This window comes from Mesoplodon mirus, assembly GCF_964341445.2.
Source record: "Mesoplodon mirus genome assembly, chromosome: 1".
Classification (NCBI taxonomy): domain Eukaryota; kingdom Metazoa; phylum Chordata; class Mammalia; order Artiodactyla; family Ziphiidae; genus Mesoplodon; species Mesoplodon mirus.
Window position 1 is genome coordinate 79738572 of NC_138976.1, and position 14359 is coordinate 79752930.

The 14359-nt window shown below is 36.2% G+C and overlaps 1 protein-coding gene across 1 annotated transcript in view; it reads right to left on the reverse strand.

Moving 5' to 3' along the window:
* Window positions 1–14359, reverse strand: part of ABHD17B (abhydrolase domain containing 17B, depalmitoylase) — a 37716-nt gene that overhangs the window by 23148 nt on the left and 209 nt on the right. The gene's annotated exons all lie outside the window — the stretch shown is intronic.

Genomic DNA, 14359 nt, shown 5'->3' on the forward strand with positions numbered 1-14359 from the left:
TTCCTGTATTCTCTATTTAACCTTTTTAAAAATACCATGTTCTAATTCTTTGTTAATGTATAGAAATGCAATATGTTTTTCTGTACTGACAGTATACAACAACAAGCTAGGAATATTCCTTAATGCCCAGGTTGAAGGCATATCCCGAGGTCAGGAAGTCGCTACCAAAATTGTAATCTGGATTGTGTGCACTGCCAAAAGGGAAAAAGGAAATTGAAGTCAGGAGAATATAGAGCTGAGAATATTAACCATACAGAAGTGAAGTTTGGGACAAAATGAGCATTTACAGAATCAAAGTATAGGTAGGTTAGTTAATAAGACTTAAGAAGCATAAAATGACTATGTAACAAATTCTAACTCAAGAACCAACAGATTTTTTAGAAGAGAGTTTTCAGGTCACTCTGTTATTAAATGTTTTGGATCCTTTTTACTAAAAATTTTGCACACAGTTTCAGGGTTCAAAGAACCACACATATCCTTAATAGTGCTGTTGGTATCTAAGGTAATTTTCAGGTTTGACCCAAGCAGATAGCACAGTAACTGCTTTTGCATGGAATTGATTAAATAGTACCTAGCTCTGAACCATCCTGCTAAGTGTTTGTCCAATGTCAATTCTTGAGAAAAATACATTATTATGTTATCCTGATACACTGCCATTTTGGGGTAGAAGATGTTAATAAGAAACAATTCTAAGCATTAGAACACTGACAAGGTGGCATTACAGAAGCCGAGAGCTTGGCACATTCTTCCCATTGAAAATGGAAGTAGTCCAAACTTGCATATATGTAATTAAACATGAATTCTCAAAATAACAGGCTCTTCCACTAGACCAGCTCTGAGATTTAACCTTTTAAAAATGTTTATTTGGGCTTCCCTGGTGGCGCAGTGGTTGAGAGTCCACCTGCCGATGCAGGGGACATGGGTTTGTGCCCCGGTCCGGGAAGATCCCACATGCTGCGGAGTGGCTGGGCCCGTGAGCCATGGCTGCTGAGCCTGCGCATCCAGAGCCTGTGCTCCGCAACGGGAGAAGCCACAACAGTGAGAGGCCCGCGTACCACAGAAAAAAAAAAAAAAAAAGTTTATTTGGTGAAGGAGTGAAATTTAGGTTATTTAAATTAAGTCAGTTTTATCCTACCATTATTTAATAAAGCAGTAGAGAGAAGTGAAACATATAGATCTGTTTAAGCAGGCAACAAAAAAAACACAAAACCACATGGCTTCAGGGTGGATCAGAGTACAATTTCAAGTGTTCCTATAGATATGATTTTGACAGAGGTATTTTCATTAAGCATTGGGACAAAAGAACCACAGAACTGCATAAGCAGCATAGAAGTATATTCCTCATATCAATCCCTTCTCCATATTTTTAGTAGGGATATGGGAGGAATGCTGGCACTTATGAGGCCTTAATATAAGTACAACATTCCTTAACAAGTATCATTACCTCTTTTATACAGATTGTGTAACAAGCCAGTCAATTCTTACTAATATGGCCTTCAGTTTGTCTATCAACACAACATAAACTGCCATCTCCACCACTTCCTTTTTCTCTTGGTTGCCAGCTGCTTTTCCTTAGCTATACTCACCTGTTAAGTAAAGGTCTGAAGAAATACTACCACTCCTAGAAAGTGTGTAATAAATACTCATGACTGTAACTTGTGCTTAATACCTTTCCTGGCCTCAACAAATCAACATTTTGCCATCATTTCTTCAAACATGGAAGTTTTGTGCAAATTTTCTTCAGGAATGCCTGATAAGAACTAGAATAACTATTTCAAAGAAGAAAGGTTTAAATGCCCAATTAAAGAAAATAAGAACAACATATTTAACAGACTAAAAGTCAGTTTTAATTCTTTAAAACCTCAGGCAAGTAATTTAACTCTTATGTTTCTTCATTTGAAAAAATAAGGTAATTGGCCTAACATTCATTCAAGTCTCTTTTAATTCTTAAATTCATGTGTTCTTTTGTAAATTGGCTGTCAGTATTTTACATGTATTATAATGAATGAATATATATATTATTAATAAATTAATGCTCTACAGGCTCTTTTCATCTTATAAAAAATTAAATGCTATGTAATATAGGGTAGACTTTAAGTTTCAGAAATCAGACGAAAGTAGATAACATTTAGGAAAGACCTTATGAAGGAGTTAGAACTAAAGAGAGTAAATACAACTTCCAAAAGCAGAGGGAAAACCCTCCAGGCTAGGAGAATAATACATGTAAAAGTATGACAGTTGAGAAAGAACTAAGGCAAAGGTACATGGTAGAAAGGAAGAAAAAAAAACAGGGAAAGGGGAGGATTAGATAAATTAGAAATTTAAAAATAAATCTGTTTAACAATGTATAGAAAACCATTGTAGTTCTTTACACATGGAATAAAGAATGATGCAGTAATTTAGGCAACTGCATATAAGCCTGCACTGACTTGGAATTACATTAGAATCTGATAGTACTGATGATTTTAGAGCACAGTAACTTGGTAACTTGTGTACTACTGAAGAATTTTATTTATTTAAATCTTAAGCTTTCAAAAACAAACCTCAAACAGGCATACTCTTCAACCTGCTACATGGAGGTACATCAAACACACATGATTTAGAAAGCAGAAGATTTAACAAATGGCTATATGGTGCAAAATGTATAAACCACATCCTTTAATTAAATATCAATACATGACTACATTTAAAGGTAACTGTTTCTTCAAATTAGTAACACATAAAACTTTCTCCCACACAAAATAAACTAAAGGTAATCTTGATTTACTGGATATTTTAGTTAATAAAAATTTTGTCTTAAATTTTCCTTTCAATGAGGCAAGTAGCAAACAAAGTAAATACTGCAGACATTTCTTTGTTTGTTTGTTTTCTTTTAGAGACAATTTCTAGAATAGGTCTGAAAAGTATTTTAGTAAAAGCTGATACAGAACAATGATGTTTTTGATGCTGTATGCCCAGTAATGCAACTGGAGAAAAGTGGGATGGTGGGAAAGGGAACAGAAGATTGCAAAAACAGTTGAGGCAAATCCTTGATACTTGATTTGAGAAGAATCTGAGAGCTAGTTTTAGATACATGTCTTGTGTATCTCTGGTGTAAATACTTGTTTGGAAGGAGGAAGAAAGCAAGCATTAAAGATGGGTAGTCCACTCATCCTTTCAAATGTCATCAACTGGGTTACTAAATATCATCTTAGGCATGGAATATTAAACTCATCTAATGATTTTTGGTATTGCATACAATTTTTACCTTTTGAAGAAGTCTTGTTTCACATTATATGTACCTCATTTTTATAAATCAAAGGAATGGTAGAAACAGCACCAGCTGAGGAGTTAGGGAACTCAGGCTCTAGTTACAACTCTATTTAAATGAGCTCTTATGCCCCCAACTACCTCAGTTTTAATGTGAGAAGATTCAACAATAACATCTAGAGCTTTTCCAGCAAGAATATTTTATTATGCTAAATCCTAATTCTCCTCTGTAATCTGCCTGGATTTGGGGGGCATTGTATCCTATGTTCACAATGTTGCTCTTTATACAACTGGATATAATTCCCTTCCTCTCCTTGACCCTATGGAAAGAGAAATTTGATTGTTTATTCTATTAAAAATACCAAGAATATAAAAATAGCCTCTAAAATATAACATTTTTAAAGAGAACAAAAATTGTGAAACCTGTGGGAACATTATTGAAATTAAGTCAAAACAGTATCAAACAACAGGTAGTTTTCAATGACCTCGACCTCAATATTGTAAAGTCTAAATAAATACTAAACAGAGAGTTCAATCTGGAAAAACAATTTCTTTCATCCTTTATTGCAGATGAGAACACATGCAATTCCTTTGATTTACTGAGGTTACCTTTTCTACTCTTTTATAGTAATTCCTGGCTTTTACAAATGAAAGGACTGACCAGGGTTATGTAGAATAACACAGCAGAAGGAACAACTTAGAATGTGTGAGTAAACAAACAAATGGAAAATATTTGAGAGTAAATGTGAATTTCTTCCATTCATATGTTCTCCTAACCTACAATTTCTTTTCTACATAGCCTACAAGGTAATCTGCTCAAGAACTCCTTGATAGCTTCCCGATGTACCTGTAATAAAATCTAACTTCGGGCTTCCCTGGTGGCGCAAGTGGTTGAGAGTCCGCCTGCCGATGCAGGGGACACGGGTTCGTGCCCCAGTCTGGGAGGATCCCACATGCCGCGGAGCGGCTGCGCCCGTGAGCCATGGCCGCTGAGCCTGCAAGTCCGGAGCCTGTGCGCCGCAACGGGAGAGGCCACAACAGTGAGAAGCCCGCGTACCGCAAAAAAAAAAAAAAAAAAAAAAAAAATCTAACTTCTCCACAGGTCATTAAAGGCCTTGTGTGATCTGGCCTTTACTTACCTCTCCAAACTTATCTTGATACTTTCACCTCTATGATTGCAGACTCCCTCACTCACCCTCTTTCAGTTCCTTGAAAGCTGTTTCCAAGTCAGGATTTGCACACTTGCCTGATTTGCTCCCTCTGACCTCTCAATATTCCAGTCTCAAATGCCACTTTTTCCAGACATCTTATAAGCCTCAAATCTAAATTGTTATTCTTCCTCATAGCACCCAGTTCTTTTCCTTTACAGTTGAATATTGTGATCTCTGCCATGTGTGCTTAACTGATTAATGCCTACTGTCTTTACTATGAGGTTAGTGACCATGTGTTTTCTTCAGCAGTATACAGGCAGCACCTGATCAATAATTTACTAATGAAATGAAAGAGATAAAGAGTAAAGAAAATAAGAACTTGCAGTTATACCTAAAGACCTGACAGAACATAAACTGAGATAGATAATGCTAAATATAATTAAAATAGGTTTTGTTTTGTTATTTTGAACCAGGATTCACAACACTAATGTATGTAATTTATGGCTTGAATCTTCCTGGAAACCATAATAATTAACAAATTATGCTTCTATTTACATTGCACTCTATGCATTAAAAAAAACACCTTCTGATATACTTAAAATCCTTAAGAAAGGTAGTTAAATAAGCAGACCAGTAAGTTAAGGATAATTACCACATGTACATTTTATTAATGTGCTAATTGGGGATGTTTTATCTGGCTAATACCCATTAACTGCAATAGCAAATCCATTTTCCTGATTATAAAGCTATAATACTATATTTTTCTATATTAAGTTATATCATGAGTATCTTCTGACAAGGCTAGAAAATCCTTTTTTAAAAGTTATTTGAATGGTGACAAAAAAAAAAAGTTGAAATGCTTCCAAGTTGATTAATTTGGGAGCCATTTTAGCGAGCCTAGAATTCATTAGTTACTTTGAAGAGTTAATTTAAATTTTGTATTGGCAAAAACTGAACATTCTCGGCTACTGACAGTTTCTTTTGGGATGAAATGTGTGCTAGTGGGAAGAATTTATATTCTTAAAGCATTCACTTTTAAATGATTTGGGCACTTAAAATAACTGAGTGATTCGCTCCTGCAGCCCTCAGGTGGAGCATATTGTCCCTAAGTGATAAGGTATCAGTCGGTGCCCCACTGTAAGCCCCTGAACAGTGATTTTTTCCCCCCTGTATTACTAGTACTACTTTCCAGTGCCATCACAGGCAGAAGCAGAACTTCAAACTTAAAGAGAGGAAGATGGAACTAAGTCAGTTCTTCACTTTGATAGGAACACTAAAAAAATAAGATACACATGTGTTGATTAAAGATGTACTGTTATAGTTGGTTAGGCAATACTTACACTTCTATAAGCAAATAAGTTTATGCATCCAGGATAATATTCCCAAAGTGGGACAAGGTAGGGTAGTAAGCAATGGTACAAAATATCTGTTAAAGCAATTTGATTTTCTATTTCTGAAAGTATTTAGATTTACAGTGGCTTTCAGCAATTTAAAAAATAAGCCATAATACACAAAACCCAGAAGTATCTAACAAATTTACAAAAGGAAACAGTTTGTGAATTAATGCTTTGAATTTCTAGGAGTTGCTTTTGTTTATCATTTTATTAATTTCTTACAAGTTTGGTAATGAGAACCCTTAGAAATCAATTTGCAGCCAAACAAAATATGAAAGAAGTTTCTAATATGGGGGAAATACAATATTTAGTTTTTTTGAACACAATAAAATATTCAGCTCTAACAACTGAAGTTTGTTATACAATGGTAACAATGTACTATATTTTTGTATATGTAAGTTTCATTTCATGAATCCTTGTTGGCATGGGTGGTTTGAGGGCTGGTACTAGCCTATAATCAAGTTTTTACCATTCTTCAGCAAAATGAGAAAAGTTAAGGACAAAAGTAGTGAGTTAATAAATTTAAAGGTTTGCCCTCTATTTGGAGGTTATATCCTTTCAACAGTTTTCTAACATTAAAATATATCTTTTTGTGTAAAAATGAAACGTAAGAAACTAAGAAATGGTAATAGGTACTAAGTTTTTATTTTTGAAGTGACTGTACTGAGCAAAACTTCAACTGGTAGTCTCTCATTATCCTTCCCCTTTTTTGGAAATTTGATTGTTCCCCTCAAAAATAAAAAATTTTAGAACTACTGGGCTTTGAAACTAGATATAAATGCAATCAAATCACAGCTCAGTTACCTTCTAAGTTGTGTGAGCTTTAGACAAATCACAGTACTTCTCTGAGCCTCAATCTTATTTGTAAACTGTGCAGTTACTGGGAACATAAAATGAGACATCTAAATTCCTGCCATACTAGATGCAGAAAAGATGTTCTTCTTTTTACTTGGAAAATGCAGGCATGTATTTTATAATCCCTTTCTGGACCCTCGAAATCAATCAAATCCTGACTGTGCGAAGTGTCACTCCCTCAGGACCGACTCCTCCACACATATGCCTCTAGCATCTTCAGAGACCCTGCCTAATCAGTTATCCTCTCTGATGTTTCCTGTATCTTCAGCCTCTCCTGCTCTTCTGATTCATCTCTGCTGTTTATAAACATATTCAAGAGTCTCCTCTTAAAAAAAAAAGTGTATATATCTAGATTCTACTACCTTCTCTGAGTATCTTTCAAAATCAAACTTCTTTACTTCTCATTTTCCACTGTTCACCATGAGGGCCAAAATGAATTGTGATCTAACATCTATCATGAAGTTGTTGATCCATTTAGGATGACCGGTAACCTCATAATTTCAAGTGCATTGGGTATTTCTTGGTCTTCCTTTTACACAATCACTTGTGGAATTAAACACCATTGTCCTCTCCTCTCCTTCTTGAAACTAACTTCCAATCTAGGTTTTTCTGGTGATCTTTTCAAAGGTTATACTATTATTATTATTACTATTATTTACAAATTGCCTTTTATCGTCCTCTTATCTTTTGTTTAATTCGCCCAAACCTATGCTCTAACTACAACTTTGGTCTTTTTCTTCCTGTCTTTTGTTCTCAGCCATACCCCTGGCTTTAACTACCATTTATACACTGATGGTGTCTAAACCTAAAAAACTAAACCTAAATCTCTAGCACAGACCTCTCGCTTAAGCTATAGACCCTGAATATCTAAATCTGTATTTCCTTCCCTCCTCCTCCCTCTCTCTCTCTTCAGTCCTCTCATTCAATCAAGCCCTAACTCCTAGGTACCTCTCCATCCCCTCAGGCACATCTTAGCTCAACCACTTTTCAACTTAATATTAAAAAGTCACTCAGTAGTATCTGTCTCATACCCCTCTAATGCACATTCTACACTGTTGCCAAGTGATTTCATTTTTTTTGTTTAAAATCTTTCAATAAGTCTTATATCCCTCTTGGATAAATCTAAACTCTTTAACATGTCATACATGATTCCCCCACCCTCTTCCCTTCCTGGTATCCTTATTTCTGAGTACTTCCCTTTGCATTCATTCTACTGAGCATTTAGATAATCTTAGGTGCAACATTTCTGTGTGTGTGCATATGCATGTATTAGGTCATGAAAGCAAAACTTCTTATGGATTTTAACAAATGAAAAATTGAAAGCAACTATCCTAGGGAATTCTATCAGAATGTCTTCCATGCATAATTTTTAAAGATCTTCCTCACTCCCATTAACTTAACCGCCCGAAATCTTCATTAATAAAAGTGACAGTGAGGTCTGTTAAAAAGCTGTGAATGGAATGTAAGCTTGCCAAACCAAGTTACCGAATGGCATTATTTTCTCGCTAATAGCTGATGTGTGGAGAATAATTTTTACTTTTTAGGGGTGGAGATGGCAAAGCTAAAGAGTGAAAAATTATCAGTACACCAAGCAGGATACTAATCAGAAACAAAAAATCTAGGCTACAGTTTGCTGATGGAATTTTGGGGGGAAGTTTATTACAGGAATTATTTCAACTGCTTCTAATTTTCAAAACACATTTAAGAATAATGTAAATTCAGAAGCCAAACAAATTTGTTGCACTAGATAAACTGATTATGTCTTCTACTTTTGTTCCTGGAGGCATTTTCTTTTATTCTAGGTTGTTGGGATTGGAATGGAGACTGGCCTACACCAAGTTAATGAGTTCAACGCCTCTTTCTTCCTCATCCTGACCTACATCAAGCATATACTTATTCTCTTAATCCTATTCTTTCACTGTGGCTACATTCTAAAAATAAATCTTAGTTAAATATGCCAAGACAGACATAATGAAAAGAATTTCTCTAGCAGTATGTATTTTTAAGGGTAAAGACCCCTATCTCTATTGCTATAAAAATAAAGTACAGAGTGCTACATGAAGCTACATGGCAGAGGGCTGGGGCAGGGAGGGAAGGAGGTAGGTGCTTTTACTTGTTATCTCCTTTAATCCTTTTTTTTTTTTTTTTTTTTTTCTTTTTGCGGTATGTGGGCCTCTCACTGCTGTGGCCTCTCCCGTTGCGGAGCACAGGCTCCGGACGCGCAGGCTCAGCGGCCATGGCTCACGGGCCCAGCCGCTCCGCGGCATATGGGATCCTCCCAGACCGGGGCACGAACCCGTATCCCCTGCATCGGCAGGCGGACTCTCAACCACTGCGCCACCAGGGAGGCCCTCCTTTAATCTTAATAATACTTTTCTCAGGTTATCATCCCTTTACATATGAAGAAATCAAGGCTTCAGGTTAAGTCAATCAACTTGTCCAAGTTCACACAACTTATTAAGTGGGAGAGCCAGGAACACAGTTTTAACTTGACTATATTCTGTCCACTCTTCCAAGATTGTCCACATGGTTAATGCCCTCACTGCACACTGTGCTCATTCTCCCCTTCTCAAAGGGGAGACCTATTTAATAGGTCAAAACTTCCTCGTTTGATTTCCTCCTCACCATTCTCTACCTTTTCTTTAGAAGTTATTTATCGCTTTCTAACATATTAGATATTTATTGTGCATATTGTGTATGGTCCTCTGCTAGGTGGTAAGCTCTAGAAAGGTAGGGATCTTTGCTTGTTTTGTTTACAGATGCACCCCTCAAACCTAGAAGAGTGACTGATAGTAGACACCGGCCCATTCTTCCTTTCCCACTTTTCATCTTTAACTGTACAAGGACTTGTTTAACCATTTTCACCTTTAATTCCTGGGAAAACAAAACAGGACCTATATCTGAGCCAAACTAACATTAAAATATTTGAATTTAGTCTGAAATTCTGTTAAAAAATTAGGATAAGTATCATTTAAAAAATTCTAGCCAGAATAAAAAATGATGACAAGACGTATAAAACAAACTGTAAAATGCGGAGATGCAAATGATGAAAGATTAGTACCTGAGAGTACCTGCTCACTTTCTGTGATGTTTTAGAGGCTGAATGTAAGACACAGATGAAAAAAGGAATCAGAGTACTCTAAAAGCAGTGGTTCCCAAACCTTTTATTAAAAAAGTCAAATTGGGGACTTCCCTGGCGGGCCAGTGATTAAGACTTCACCTTTCAATGCAGGGCGTGTGTGCTCAATCCAAATTAAAAAAAAAAAAAATTGGAATGACAAGAGTTACCAAGTTTTAATTTTGCCACAAAGGGATATTACAAACTAAATATAATATACTATCACTATAATTTCATAAGCACATATTAACATAAAATAATTTCAGTATAAAGGGTAGTCATTTTTACTGAGTAAATTTAGATTCACAAACACGTCATTTATAAAAATAGCCCCATGTGTATTTAAGATTTACATGTGAAAAAGTAAAACTTTTAAAACAAACTATAACAGAATCTTTATAATCTCAAGATAGAGAAGATTTCCTTTAAAGAGAAAAAGCATAATCATAAAAGAATTTGACATTAAAATTAAGAACGTCTAGTCACCACAAGATACCATACTTAAAGTGAAAAGGCATGCAAATGACTAGAAAATATCTGTAAAGCCTACCAAGCATTGCTATCCAGAATACATAAAAAGCATTTACAAATCAATAAACTAAACCCATAGAAAAACAGAATAGGCAATTCATAGAAGAAGGAACATGAATAGCCAAAAAATAAATGAAAGTGTTCTCAACAGCATGACTAACTGGGGAAGATACAAAAGAAACTTACAATGAAGTAACATTTCATACTCCTCATAATGTCAAATCTTAACAAGTCTAAAGTATCTGGAAGGTGAGAAAACAGACCCTTTAATCCATTAATGATACAAACACTCTGGAGAGAAAACTGGTAGTTATCAAATGAAGTTGAAGAAGCAGCTCCTACCCTGTGTTCTAGCAATTTACTACTAGATTTATATCCCAGGGCAATCTTTCTCAATAATGGCTTTTTAGTTGTTGTAACGAATGGGGGGTACTACTGTATAGATGCCAGGGACACGAGGCACACTTGGTGTGTAAAGATAATGCTGTGCCACGTCCCATGACTTTTGAACATTCTGCTGGACACTCATTTAAGGGAACAGAAGGAAAAAATAAAGTCAGATATTAATAAATAGGATTTAACACAAAGTATATTTGTATTGTTTTAATATAGGTGAAGATTTTAAAGAATGCAACCCTTGTGTAAAGAGAGAAGACTGCACTTTTATTTTTGTTCCAACTTTACTGAAATTAGTTATTTCAGAAACTCCCTTATCAATATCAGTGCCTCTGTTGGTATTTGAATGGCCAATTCAACACACCTGTTTAATCTGCTTTAGCAGCTGTCCTATTCATGGTGATCCTATCCGTGCAAAGTATCTGACTACTACTATTTCTTCTAGCAGTGCTTCTTAGACTTTAAGGTGCACTCAACTCACCTGGGAATCTTGTTAATATTCAGCACCTGAATCACTAGGGTAGGGCCTGAGGTTCTGATTTCTAACAAGCTCCCAGAATTCTAATGTTACTGGTCTACTATCACACTTGGTAGCAAGATTACAGTGTGGTTGAGCCTGAGCATTGACACAGTGCAATACATTACTTTGTTATAAATTACTTCTTTATTTTAGTCAGCGCATTACTTTATTTAAAATATGAATGTAAGTTTATTATTATGAATTTCATTTTAGGACAGTATTGGGGAAGTTGTAAAATATTTCTTTAAAAATGGGATATAGGTTCAAGAACCACTACCCTAGAGGAAGCCTTGCACATGCACCTAAGTAAATATATACCGGAATATTCCCTACGCACTGTTTAATAAGCAAACAATTGGAAACAACTAAAATGACCAACAGAAACCTGATACAGTCACAATATGAAACACACACCGTATGACAGTAAAAATAAACTAGAGCTACCTGAATAAACATAGATAAATCTTGGTATGATCAGTGAAGAAAGCAAGCTACAGATACAAAATTCATATTTAAATAGTCTTAAACCAATCAAAGAAAAACCATATAGTGTTCATGGATATAAAGGAATGCAGTAAAGTATAAACGGAAGGATGCATGTTAGCGGTTGGGAGTGGGGAAAAGAGGGAATAGGATTTAAGAGGGGTACCAAGTACAGAGGAAGCTTTGTTTTGTAGTTTTAACTTTCCAACTGGGTAATGAGTGCATGAATATTCATTATATTGTATATTACCAATACTTATATTGCTATATTATTTCTCATTTCACCTCAGTTGGCGAAAACTGTTGGGCCTAGACAGATGTTTGGAAAATACTGCTCCAAAGCAAAGATTCAGAACTAGAAGTCAGAAGACCCAGATCCAAGTCTCACTTCTGGTTCTTACAAGTTGTGTAGCTTCAGGCAATTCAAATAACTAACTTCTCTAGGCTTTATTTCATCTGTAATAAAGTCATAAAGCATCACTTTTCCTCTCCAACTCTCAAGGCTGGGTTTGAGAGCCATATTGCTATGTGAGAAATCTTTAATAGGGTAGGAAAGGTAGGAGTAATTTTTGAGAATTAAGAGCAAAACCTTGGATATATTAGAAATAAAATCTATCAGTAAACAAACCAACCAAGTCAATCTCTCACTCTATTTTCTTGTCACCATTGATTCTAAAGATATGACACCAAATTATATTTTCTTCTTAACACTGGAGAAATTTTGAGTTTATCACTTCCTAAGTGATGGCATATGGAGAGACAGTCTCCCTATTATAACTGTTTCTTTATCGTAATTCTTCACCAAGGAACTGAAATTCATGATACCAAAACAAAATTGCATTAAAAAGTACTCTTATTAACTAAAACAATCAATGTCACATAACCAGAGGAACTGTTGGTTCTCACTGCCCTTTCTACATAGTGAGCAGATGCACATTTTATTAGTCCTATATTACAGATGGAGAAACTGACTCAGATGTGGGATAGCTTGCCTGGAGGTGTAGACCAATTCAGTGACAAAACTTCGAACAGACACTAACTGCCTAGTTCTTCTGTGTTCATTAAACTACCAAAAACATTACTTTGCCATAATGCTTTATGGCAATTCTGTATGTCACAGGAAATAGAAAATTCTTTGTCAGATGTCATGCACATTTCAAAATGGGCAAAGATACTCAAGGAAACAAGCCACTTATCAACTACAGTACTGCACAGCAAGTGACAAGATTAAAACTGCCTAGGCCTGCTAAACATCTAATCCTATCCTTGACAATTAACCTTATTAATTCTACAGCAGGAGAAAGAGAGGTCAAAATATAGGTGAGGGTGCTATTCATTTCCTCCTGGATCTCAAGTAATATAGCAATTATTGCACAACAGGGACCTTATTTCTTCTATAAGGTGAAACATGTCTATCTCCACTGCTCTTCTTTAAGTAAGCCTCCACCCCTACTCCCAACCAAAGAGTTGGGCACCCAAATCAGAACACTGGCAATTATGATAGTTATCAGAATATTGGCTCTGATTAGATTAGATAAATCACCCAAATGAGTTTATGCTATAAACATATGAGACAAACTCTTTATAGAGAAAAGTTCATTTTATTCTAAGTCTTCTTCTTAATGTAAACAGATGAATGCTCTTACAACATGTACCTAACTTTTTACTCAGACTCATTACCTAATGACTAGTAGTTTTAAATGACGCAAGATTTCCAAACTTTTTATTTATTGGAGGCTTAAAAAAAATCAATGAATTATCTTACGGATCAAGTACTGCATATTACAAAAAAGTTTTAAACATGAATACCTTTTTGTAAGCTAACAGCCAAAATTTAAAGGTCACCCTCCCTGTATTCCGTTACTCATCCTTCTGCTTAACAAATCCATTTCACGCTGACTTAAATCTATGCGTCATCTTAAAAAGTTATATCCTGGCGTTGGCAGAAATCTCCATGGATCAAAGCTCTGAACATATCTTTCTTTTTTTTTTTTTAAACAAGAAGCCAGGGTTAAACTCGCTTCTTTACAAAAGTCCTTCACAACAGTACAATCTAACTTGACAGTACAATCTAACTTGACAATCTAACTTTTCGTTTCAGGGTTAAAAAAAAATCCAAAGAAAAACTCTAATTTTTCAATTCAAAAACAATTCCTGATGAGCCTACCCCAGAGTTCGAAAACAAGTAAAGAGTTCAACCATCGAGAGAAAACCACCCTACGGCGGCGGACCAGAATACACAAATCACCAAGCACGGTGCAGATTCCAGCTAAAGTCTAGTCCGGCACACTCGAGGACATCCAGGAGACAGCCTTCAGGCGTCGCGACTCTCACAATGAGCCAGGGAGCGAAATGTGAACCTGGACCCATCTCTCCGTCCACAGGGAGAATAGCAAAGGAATGAAATGAGGCCCTTCTCTGCAAGGAGGACCCAAGACCTTTCCCAGTCCGTCTGTCCGTCCCTCTCCCGCCCCCAGATTCCCGCAGCCTCACCGACTGCGAAGACTTTCCTACCTCTCCCCTTCACCGAACCAACAGAGAATCTTCTCAAAAACCCAGACGCGATCGGGAGTGGCTTCTCCGCCTTTGCCGGCGCCGAGAGGCATCCCAGTCGCCAACAACAAAGACGCCTCCCGCTCCCCTCCCCCCGCCCGGCCCGGGC